The sequence below is a fragment of the Balaenoptera borealis genome, assembly GCF_965194805.1.
Source record: "Balaenoptera borealis genome assembly, chromosome: 3".
Taxonomy (NCBI): domain Eukaryota; kingdom Metazoa; phylum Chordata; class Mammalia; order Artiodactyla; family Balaenopteridae; genus Balaenoptera; species Balaenoptera borealis.
This window is the reverse complement of record NC_138866.1, coordinates 78,723,666-78,734,561: the sequence shown is the minus strand read 5'-3', so window position 1 is coordinate 78,734,561 and position 10,896 is coordinate 78,723,666. Positions and strand designations below refer to the sequence as shown.

The window sequence follows — 10,896 nt, the reverse complement described above, 5'->3', positions numbered from 1 at the left end:
AATCATATAACCTTACAAGACTAAATCATGAAGAAATAGAAAATCTGAATAGTCCGATCACTAGTAAAGAGATTGAAATAGTAATCAAAAACCTCTCAGAAAACAGAAGTCCAAGACCAGATAGCTTTACAGGTAAATTCTACCAAACATTCAAAGAAGATGTAATACCTATCCTTCTCAAACTCTTCCATAAAGTTGAATAGGAGGGAATGCTTTCTAACACATCTTAAAAGACCAACATTACTTTGATACCAAAACTAGGCAAGCACAACACAAAAAAAGAAAATTACAAGCCAATATCTCTGATGAACATAGATGCAAAAATCCTCAACTAGCAAACTGAATACACCAATACATTAAAAGGGTCATACATCATGATCAAGTGTGATTTATCCAAGGAATGCAAGGATTTTTCAATATCCACAAGTCAATCAATGTGATACACCACATTAACAAATTGAAGAATAAAAACCATATGATCACCTCAATAGATGCAGAAAAAGTATTTGACAAGATTCAACATCGATTTATATAACAACTCTCAAGAAAATGGGTATAGAAGGATCCTACCTCAACATAATAAAGGCCATCTATGACAAACCCACAGCTAACATCATACTTAATGATGCAAAACTGCAAGCTATCCCTCTAAGATCAAGAATAAAACAAGGATGCCCACTCTCACCACTCTTATTCAACATGGTATTGGAAGTCTTAGCTAGAGCAATTAGATGGGAAAAAGAAATGAAAGTCATCTAAATTGAAAAGGGAGAAGCAAAACTGTCACTATTTGTGGATAACATGATCTTTATATATAGAAAATTCTATACCAAACAACTATTAGAAATAGTAACAGATACAGTAAAGCCGCAGGATACAAATTAACGTGCAAAGCCCGTTGTTTCTATATGCTAACAGTGAGCTAGCAGAAAGAGAAATTATGAAAATCTCATTTATAATTGCAACAAAAAGAATAAAGTACCTAGGAATAAATTTAATCAGAGAGGTGAAAGACCTGCACACTGCAAACTATAAGGCATTGTTGAAAGAAACTGAAGAAGACATAAAGAAATGGAACAATATTCCATGTTCATGGTGTGGAAGAATTAACTTCTTAAAATGTCTATATTACTTAAAGCGGTATACAGATTCAGTGCAATCCCTATCAAAATCCCAAGGACATTTTTCACAAAAACAGAACAAAAAATTCTAAAATTTGAATGGAACCACAAAAGACCCTGAATAGCCAAAGCAATACTGAGAAAAAAGAACAAAGCTGAAGGTATCACACTCCCTGTTTTCAAACTATATTACAAAGTTGTAGTAATCAAAACAGCATGGGACTAGCAGAAAAAAACAGATATATAGATCAGTGGAACAGAATTGAGAACCCAGAAATGAAATCCACACTTATATGGACAATTAATTTATGACAAAGAAGCAAAGAACAATGTAGAAAGGATAGTCTTTTTAATAAACGGTGTTGGGAAAATTGGACAGCCACATGCAAAAAATGAAAATAGAATATTATCTCACACCATACACAAAAATCAACTCAAAATGTGTTAAAAATTTGAAGGTAAGACCTGAAAACATAAAACTCGAAGTAAACACAGGCAGTGTGCTTTTTTTCATCAGTCTGAAAAATATTTTTCTGGATATGTCTCCTCAGGCAAGGAAAACAAAAGCAAAAATAAACAAATGGGACTGCAAATTAAAAAGCTCCTGCATGGTAAAGGAAACGTTTAACAAAACAAAAGAACAACCTACTGAATGGGAGAAGATATTTGCAAATCATATATCTGATAAGCCATTAATATCCAAAAATATATAAAGAACTCCTACAGTTATCAACAACAACAACAAAACAATCAAAAAATGGACAGTGGAGCTGAATGTTTTTCCAAAGAAGACATACGGATGTCCAACAGGCACATGAAAAGATGTTTAATGTCACTAATTATTATGGAAATGCAAATCAAATCCACAGTGAGGTATCATCTCACACTTGTTAGAATAGCTGTTATCATAAAGGCAAGAAATAACAAGTGTTGGCAAGGATGTAAAGAAAAGGGAATCCTCATACACCATAGGTAAAAATGTAAATTGGTACAGTCACCATGGAAAACAGTATGGAGATTTCTCCAAAAATTAAGAATAGATCTATCTTATGATCCAGCTATTCTATGCTGATATTTACCTAAAGAATACAAAAACAGTAATTCAAAAAGATATACATATTTGTATGTTCATAGCAGCATTATTTACAACAGCCAAGATATGGAAACAGTCTAAGTTCTTATCAGTGGATGAATGGATAAAGAAGATGTGGTATATATACTACATCTTGCTGACACTGGAGTGTAGGTTCTTGTCTCATCACAGAAAGTATTCAGAGACAAGACAGGGAGGTCAAGAAAATAAAGCGAGGATTAATTTAAGTGATAGTTCACTCTCAAGGGGAGAGCGGGCAGTTTCAGGTCAGTAGCTGCCCCAAGTTTCTTTGGCAAGCCAGTTATGTGGGCCATAGAAATGAAGGGGTGGAATATTCATTAGGGGGGAGGGATGTGGGGGTCATACTCCCTGATTTTCATCCCATCTCCATCTTCCAAGGGGAGGAGGGATTTATATCCTTATTTAATCTTGATTGGAAGTGTCATGGCATCAGTGCATGATGGAAGCTTCTTATCTGCAAGGCTAATTTTATTGTAATGAGAGCATAATGAGCAAAAGGTTACATTCAGACACTGGAGATTCCCAACTTTTCCCACCTTTCTTTGTCTGCCTCTAGGACACTATCATCCCAAAATATGTGGTTTCCTGTCAGTCTGGAGGTTCCTGCTTTTCTTTTTCTGCCCAAGGACCCCCATTGTTTACAGGTTGTATGGTTTCCTGCCATTTGGCCCGTGCCCCCCTTTCTATGCTCATATCTAGGTAACTGCCTGCTTTAACATTGCCACTTACAACAACATGGGTGGGCCTTGAGGGTATCGTGCTAAGTGAATTAAGTCAGATGTAAAAAGACAAATACCGTATGATTTCACTCATATGTGAAATATATTTTTTCAATAGTAAAATAAAATAAATGAACAAATTAAACTAAACAAAAACAAACACCTAGATACAGAGAAGAGTAGTGGCTACCAGAGGGGAAAGAGTTGGGGGAGAGGGTGAAATGGGTGAAGGAGCTCAACTGTATGGTGAGGGATGGAAACTAAATTTTTGCTGGTGAGCACACGGTATTGTATACAGAAGTAGAAATATAATGTTGTACACATGAAACTTATGTAATGTTTTAAACTGATGTTACCTAAAGAAGATTTTTTAGATGATTGGGGAAAAAAAAAAAAGAAAGATCTCAAATCAACAACCTAACTTTACACCTCAAGGAACTAGAAAAAGAAGAACACACTAAACCCAAAGTTAACGGAAGGAAGTAATAAAGGTTAAAGCAGAAATAAACACAGTAAAGAACAGAAGAATGATAGAAAAAAACCGCAAAACTAAGAGTTGGTTATTGGAAAAGATCAACAAAAATGACAAATCTTTAGCTAGACTAAGAAAAATAGAAGACTGAAATAACAAACATCAAAAATAATAGAAGTACATTGCAACTGGTATCACAGAAATAATAAGTATGAAACTACTATGAACAATTATATGCCAAAAAATTGGAAAACCTACAAATAATAGATAAATTTCTAGAAATATACGACCTATCAGGACTGAATCATGAAGAAATTTAAAATCTAAGCACACCTATAACTAGTAAGGATATTGGATAAGTAATCAAAAACTTCCCAACAAAGAAAAGCACAGGACTAGTGGTGTCACTGAAGAATTATACCAAACATTTAAAGAATTAACACCAATTTTTCTCAAACTCATCCAAAAAAGTGAACAGGAGGGAATATTTCCAAGCTTATTTTATGAGGCCAGCAATACCCTGGCAAAGATACTGCAAGAAAAGAAAATCGGGCAATGATACTGTAAGAAAAGGAGACTATAAGTCAATATCCCTGATGAATGTTGATGCAAAAATCCTCAACAAACTACAAGCAAACTGAACTCAATAATACATTAAAAGAATTATATACCATGACCAATTAGATTTATTCATGGAATGCAAAGGTGGCTTAGCACATGAAAATCAGTCAATATAATATACCACATTAACAGAAGGAAGGACAAAAACCACATGATTATCTTAATTGATGCAGAAAATCATCTTAATTGATGCCTAGGAAGAGAAGGAAATTACCTCAACATAATAAAGCCCAAAGGTGAAAGCCCACAGCTATCTTCATACTCAATGATAAAAAAAAAACAGAAAGCTTTCCCTCTAAGATTAGGAAAAAGACAAGGCTGCCCTCTCTCACCGCTTCTATTCAACGTGGTACTAGAAGTCCTAACCAGAGCAGTTAGTCAAGAAAAAATAAAAGGCATTCAAATCAGAAAGGAAGAAGTAAATTTTTCTCTGTTGGCAGATAATATGATCTTATATGCAGAAAACCTTGATTCCACAAAAATATTATTAGAACTAATGAACAAATTCAGCAAAGTTACAAGATACAAAATCAACACACAAATTCAGTTGCAGTTTTAAACACCAACAACAAACAATCTGAAAAGGAAATTAAGAAAACAGTCCTGTTTACAATAGCCTCAAAAAGAATAAAATATTGGATTGGCCAAAAAGTTCATTCATGTTTTTCCTTAAGGTGTTACAGAAAAAGCCTGAACGAATTTTTTGGCCAACCCAATACTTAGGAATAAACTTAACAAGTAGATGGAAGATTTATACACTGAGAACTACAAAGCATTGCTGAAAAAAATTAAAGATACAAATAAATGGAAAAACATCTCATGTTCATAGGTTAGAAAACTAATATTGTTAAATTACCCTCACTACCCAGAGCAATCCACAGATTCAGTGCAATTCCTATCAAAATCCCAATGGCGTTTATTTTTCAGAAATAGAAAGTACTATTCCTATGGAATCTCAAAGAACTCCAATAGCCAAAGCAATCTTGAGAATGCAAAACAATGCTGGAGGCTTTACACTTCCTGGTTTCAAAACATATTACGAAGCTACAGTAATTAAAACAGTATGGTGCTGTCATAAAGACAGACATGTAAACCAATGGAACAGAATAGAGAGCCCAGAAATAAACCCTCATATACATGGTTAAATGATCTTCAACACGAATGATAAGGCTACTCAATGAGGAAAGCATGGTATTTCAACAAATGGTGCTAGGAAAACTAGATATCCACATGGCAAAGAATGAATTTGGACCCTTACCTTATACCATATGCAAAAATGAACTCAAAATGGATTAAATGCCTAAACATAAGACCTGAAACTATAAAATTCCTAGAGCAAACATAGGGGAAAAGCTTCATCACATTGCATTTGGCAGTGATTTCTTGGACATGATACCAAAAACACAGGCAACAAAAGCAAGAATATGAAACAAATAGGACAACATCAGACTTAAAAACTTCTGCACAGCAATGGAATCAGTCAACAGAATACAAGCTACAGTATGGGGGAAAATATTTGCAAACCATACCAGTATTCAGAATATATAAAAATACCTACAACTCAACAGTGACAATAAGAATAATTCAATTTAAATATGGGCAAAGAACTTGAATAGACATCTCTCCAAAGAAGATCTACAAATGGCAAACAGATGAAAAAATGCTCCTCATCACTAGTTATCGAAGATATGCAAATAAAAACTGCAATGTGATATCAATTCACATCCATTAGGTTAGCCACTATCAAAAAAAACAGAAAAAATACGAAATGTTGATGAAGATGCAAGGAAATTGTAACTTTTGTGCACTCTTGCTGGGCATGTAAAATGGTGCAGCAGCTATGTAAGAAAGTATTGAGTTTCCTCAAAGTATTAAAAATAGACCTACCATATGCCCAGCAATCCAACATCTGGGTATCTATCCAAAATAATTAAAATCAGGATCTTAAAAAGAAATTTGCACTCCTGCATTCATTGTAGCATTATTCACAGTAGTTGAGATGTGGGAACAACCTAAATGTTCATCAACAGATGAACAGATAACAAAAATTGGTATATACATATGATGGAGTATTATTCAGCCTTTAAAAAAGAAGGAAATTCCATCATATGAATAACATGGATGAGCCTTGAGGACATTATACTACATGAAATAAGCTAGTCACAAAAAGACAAATGCTGCATGATTCCACTTATGTGAGCTATCTAAAGTACACAAACTTATAGAAACAAAAAGTAGAATGTTGGATGTCAGGGACTGGGGGTAGGGGAGGAAAGCGGAATTGTTCAGTGGGTACAGAGTTTCCGTTTTGCAAGGTGAAAAGGTTCTAGAGATATGTTACACAACAAGGTGCATATATTTAACACTACTGTACAACACATTTAAAGATGGCTAAGATGGTAAATTTTATGTTACTTGTCTTTAATCACAGTAAAAAAAGATAGCTAGAAAATTTATAAATATGTGGAAATTAAACAGATTTCTAAATAACTCATAGCACAAAGAATAAACCCCAAGTGAAATTAGTAATGTTTTGAACAAATTGCTAATGAAAAATTTGACATATCAAAATTGTGAAATAACATTAAAGCAGTGTTTCCAATGAAATGTATAGCCTCAAATATGTATATATATAATATAAAGAGAATGGCAAAAAAATCAATGAGTTAAGCAATAATCATGAGTTAAAGAATAGAAATTTAACCCAAAGAAACAAATAATAAAGTTTAAAAAGAAATTAATTAAATAGAATATGAACGTAAGACAGAGAAGTGGTTCTCAGAAATGATTAAACTCGATCAATCCGTGGCAACGCTGATAGAGATAAAAAGAGTGAAGGCACAAATAATCAGTCCCAGAAATCTTAACAGGAAGACATCATTATGATTCCTTCATACAGAAACCTTTCAAGAAAACAGAAGAGGCGACTCATTTTATGAGGTTAGTATCTACATTCTGTTACATATAATTGACATTTCTTTTGAAAATGTTTTGGGAAGGATGACTGACTACACATCCTTTCAATGTTATTCTGGAGTATTGCTGAAAAGCCCACTCAAGGAGCATTTATTCTCTAGGAAATAAACTTTAATTTATTACTTATTACTTATAAACTTACTATTTACTGATTAAAGCCTAGAATCTATGAAGTTACTAATTAATATATAGATTTTTGTCCAGTAGGGATGTGAATTATTTCTGTGAAATAGAAAAAGATAACCCCAAAAGTTACAATATTACTGCCCTGTAGGTGGCATTAACCAGTTTTGATATTTAATCCTGGTTTGCATTAGACTCATGATTCTAATTTTTTTTTAAATATACTTGGAAATAATAAAATCTGATAATGAAATTAAGAGGTAGGAAAACTAAATCAATCTCACTCACGAACATAGGTTTAAAAATCCTTCACAAAATGTTATCAAATTAAACTTGTGATATATAACATGAATAATACACCATGACCAAGTTGGGTTATTCCATGAATGCAAGGCTGATTTAACAGCTGAAAATCAGTTAATGAATTCACCATATTAAAAGAATAACAAAGACAAAAACACATGATCATCTGCAATAGTTAGAGAAAACATCATACCTAAGTGTGAAATGATGAAATCTTTTCATTTGAGTTTAAGGACAGGATAAGGGTGCCTAAAATCACCACTTCTATTCAGCCAGTGGGGAAGGTAAGAAAAATAAATAAATGTATAAGTTAGGGAAAGGGAGAAATAAAGTTATCACTGTTTGCAGATTATGACTGTATAAGTTGAAAATGTAGAGCAGATCTATAGACACATCCTTAGAATTAAGTTTTGTAAGGTTTCCGGATACAAGGTAAATTTAGAAAAATGGTTTTATTTATGTATAACAAGAAAAAGTTCAAGTGCTTCCACTTTTGTGTTGAGTGACCTTGAGCAAATTTTCTAACCTCTCTTCTTTCAGTTTCTTCTATAAAATAGGAATGATAATACTGTATCTTAGTGATTCTAGGGCACATTTTTTCCATTTTTTAACATCTTTGAAATTATGATGTAAGTCTTAACAGTGATGTCTTAGATTTGATGAAATATGATATCATATACCTCATAATGTGGTTTTGAAGGTTAGATTAGTAAATACAGTAAATTTAAAATATTTACAACAGTGGCTGGCACTTAACAAATGTTCAATAAATGTTAGCTATAATTATGATTTTCTTCCATTATGTTTTTTAATGAGTTATTGTTTGCATAAAGAAAGCTTCTGGTTTTTTTATAGATTCTTTTTGTAGAACTAGCTTACAAAAGTTTTATTATTTCTAGTATCTTTTTAGTTGATTCCCTTGGATTTCACAAGAATATATACATATCAATTTAATTTGAATATTTTATATCTCATTTTATTCTTTTCAAGTTTCATTTTTTTCCTGTACTCTAAGAACAATGATAATTACAATAATAATAGCATGATAACAATAATAATGATAATAATGAAAGCCAGCACTAAGTAGAACTTACTGTATACCAGGTACGCTTCTAAGTATTTTAAGTATGGACACACTTGCCTTTTTTCTGTGTACTAGAGTAGTTAAATTATAGCACATTAACTCATTGGAATAGTATATATCCATTGACAGTATTTATTTTACAGGGTATACGACATTGATAATTGCATGTTATATATCTTTAAATGATAAAAGTATAATTGTGCCTATAGTATGACTGTAGATGTGTAAAATTTATGCATCTGTAAAAAAGGACAAGAAGAAACATGAAAAATAATTTGTTAGGAAGGAATTCTATATTTTTTGCTTCTAAATTTTCATTATTTGTGCTAAAATTACGTAATAATCTTTTAAAAATATGTTAATGGTTTATAATCTAAAGATACAGTTTTTACTTCCATGTTAAAGGTAGAGGGAAACTTCTCAATCTGTTGCAAATACGGAATTTTTGTGAGAAAACAGAAGAATATTTTTTTCAGTATGATGCTTTAATTGTTATATTTGTCCTTTTCAATATATTAAAAGTGGGATGAGGAATCAAAGTAAGTCCTTGGAAGCATTAAAGTAATTGTGGACAGAATAGAAAAAAAAATGTCTCAAGAAGAAATAATGATTAATGCAGTACCCCCCAAAAGTAGGTCAGTCTCAAATATTAGAAATTAGCTAATATTTAATAATGGTACTATTAAACAATCATAGTTATATTTAATAATATCAATTAGAAAATGGCTAGTTTAATCATAGAAAATGTTTAAATTGTTATTTGAGTGATAGTATTTTCACAATGAATGTTAGTATGTTGGGTGCCACATTATATCAAGAAATCTATCCTTATTAAGCAAATGCTATCTAGTATGATACTTTGCAGCTACATATTTGACAGTTTCTGTTGATTGTCTTATATGTGTGTGTGAGTTTATGGGTGGTTGATCCAAGTCAACCATATAAAAAAACATTTTCTTCGCAAAAACGGCTCTTTTTTCTAATAATTTACTAAAGACAAAAGATTAAAGTCACTTCGAAAATAAGATTCTTCGCTGTTTTAAAAGTAATTTCCCTGGATTAGGTCCACAGGTAGTTCAAGTTCAGTTTGAAATAAAATAGGAACTGATATCTGCCTATTTTTTTGCACATTCTTTAACTGTGACATAATACATAAATAATTTCACACCTTTTTTGTAACCAAATAAAGTTCAGAACAGAATTATATACTCCAGTAATATCCTTCTTACTTTATTTATAATTTAGACCACGGTCCACATGTAGGAAAATATTATACAATGTATTATTTCATATACTATTTAATTGCTTCTTTTCGTCAATTCAGTTTCTATCACTTGGTCATTTATTTGCCTAAATAAGTGAATATCTAAGGAGAGACTATAAATTCTTTAGGAATCTAGCATGTTTTTAACTTCCTTTTAAGCCTCTCCTGAATTATGTTTCCTAAAAGAATGGGGGGTAGTAATTGAGTCTCCTGAGAACTTTGAAACATACAGCTTTCACTTAACTGGAGACATTTTTTCCTTATTCGGGTTAAGTATTTATGTGTATTTTGAATTTCTGCTTTAGACTTTTGACCCAACCTTAATTATAAGTGAAGGTTCAGTTCCATTGCATATAATGGGGCTTTCAGCCTGGAACAAATATTTTTCTAAAGAAAGAGAGCAATTTTTAATGAGTTTAGGATTGGCAATTTACATATCTTCTTTGAGCTTGGTGTATATGCTTACAATTCTGCCTTCCAGTTGGCTTCTCTTTATCATCAGTAGTAATCATAAACCTCTAAAAAAGAAAGCTGTCTAATAAGAAAACATAGATGTTTCAAACTTATCTTAATTGATTACTTCAGGTTTAATTACAAGTTGTTTAACCCATCTTAAACACAGCTAACTGTTATTAAACAGGAAAAGTAATGAATGCCTTATCCAGAAAAAACCTAGGTTAATCAGTTTAGTCCCATTACTATTAATTGAACGGCCTCCTATATGCAAAACTTTTTGCCTCTCCTCATTTTTTTCCTTAGTAAAATCACAGTTTTCAGATGAGAAACAAATGTTGTTAGGGATTTTTTTAAATATCACATTTCCTAATTTTAGAAATAGGTTACATGGGCATTGCTTTGGCATATTTTTACAGTTTTCCTACGAGACTAGATTGTAAACTTGTTGAGAGGGGAGATCATTTCTTGCCTATTGACTGCTCACATAACAGTACGTATAACATCGTGGAGCCTAGCATTTATTAGGCACTCAATAAATATTTATTAAGTTGAAGTGAATTAGCCAACTTTTTAAATCTGTCAAAGGATGAGTGATTGGTTTAAAGTAGTCCAAGGCCTTACCTATTCATTGCTACTATAGATA

At 32.1% G+C, this 10,896-nt stretch overlaps 1 protein-coding gene across 2 annotated transcripts in view; it reads left to right on the top strand.

Moving 5' to 3' along the window:
• The window catches only part of DPH6 (diphthamine biosynthesis 6), a 445,312-nt gene that overhangs the window by 179,246 nt on the left and 255,170 nt on the right, over positions 1–10,896 (top strand). The window lies entirely within an intron of this gene.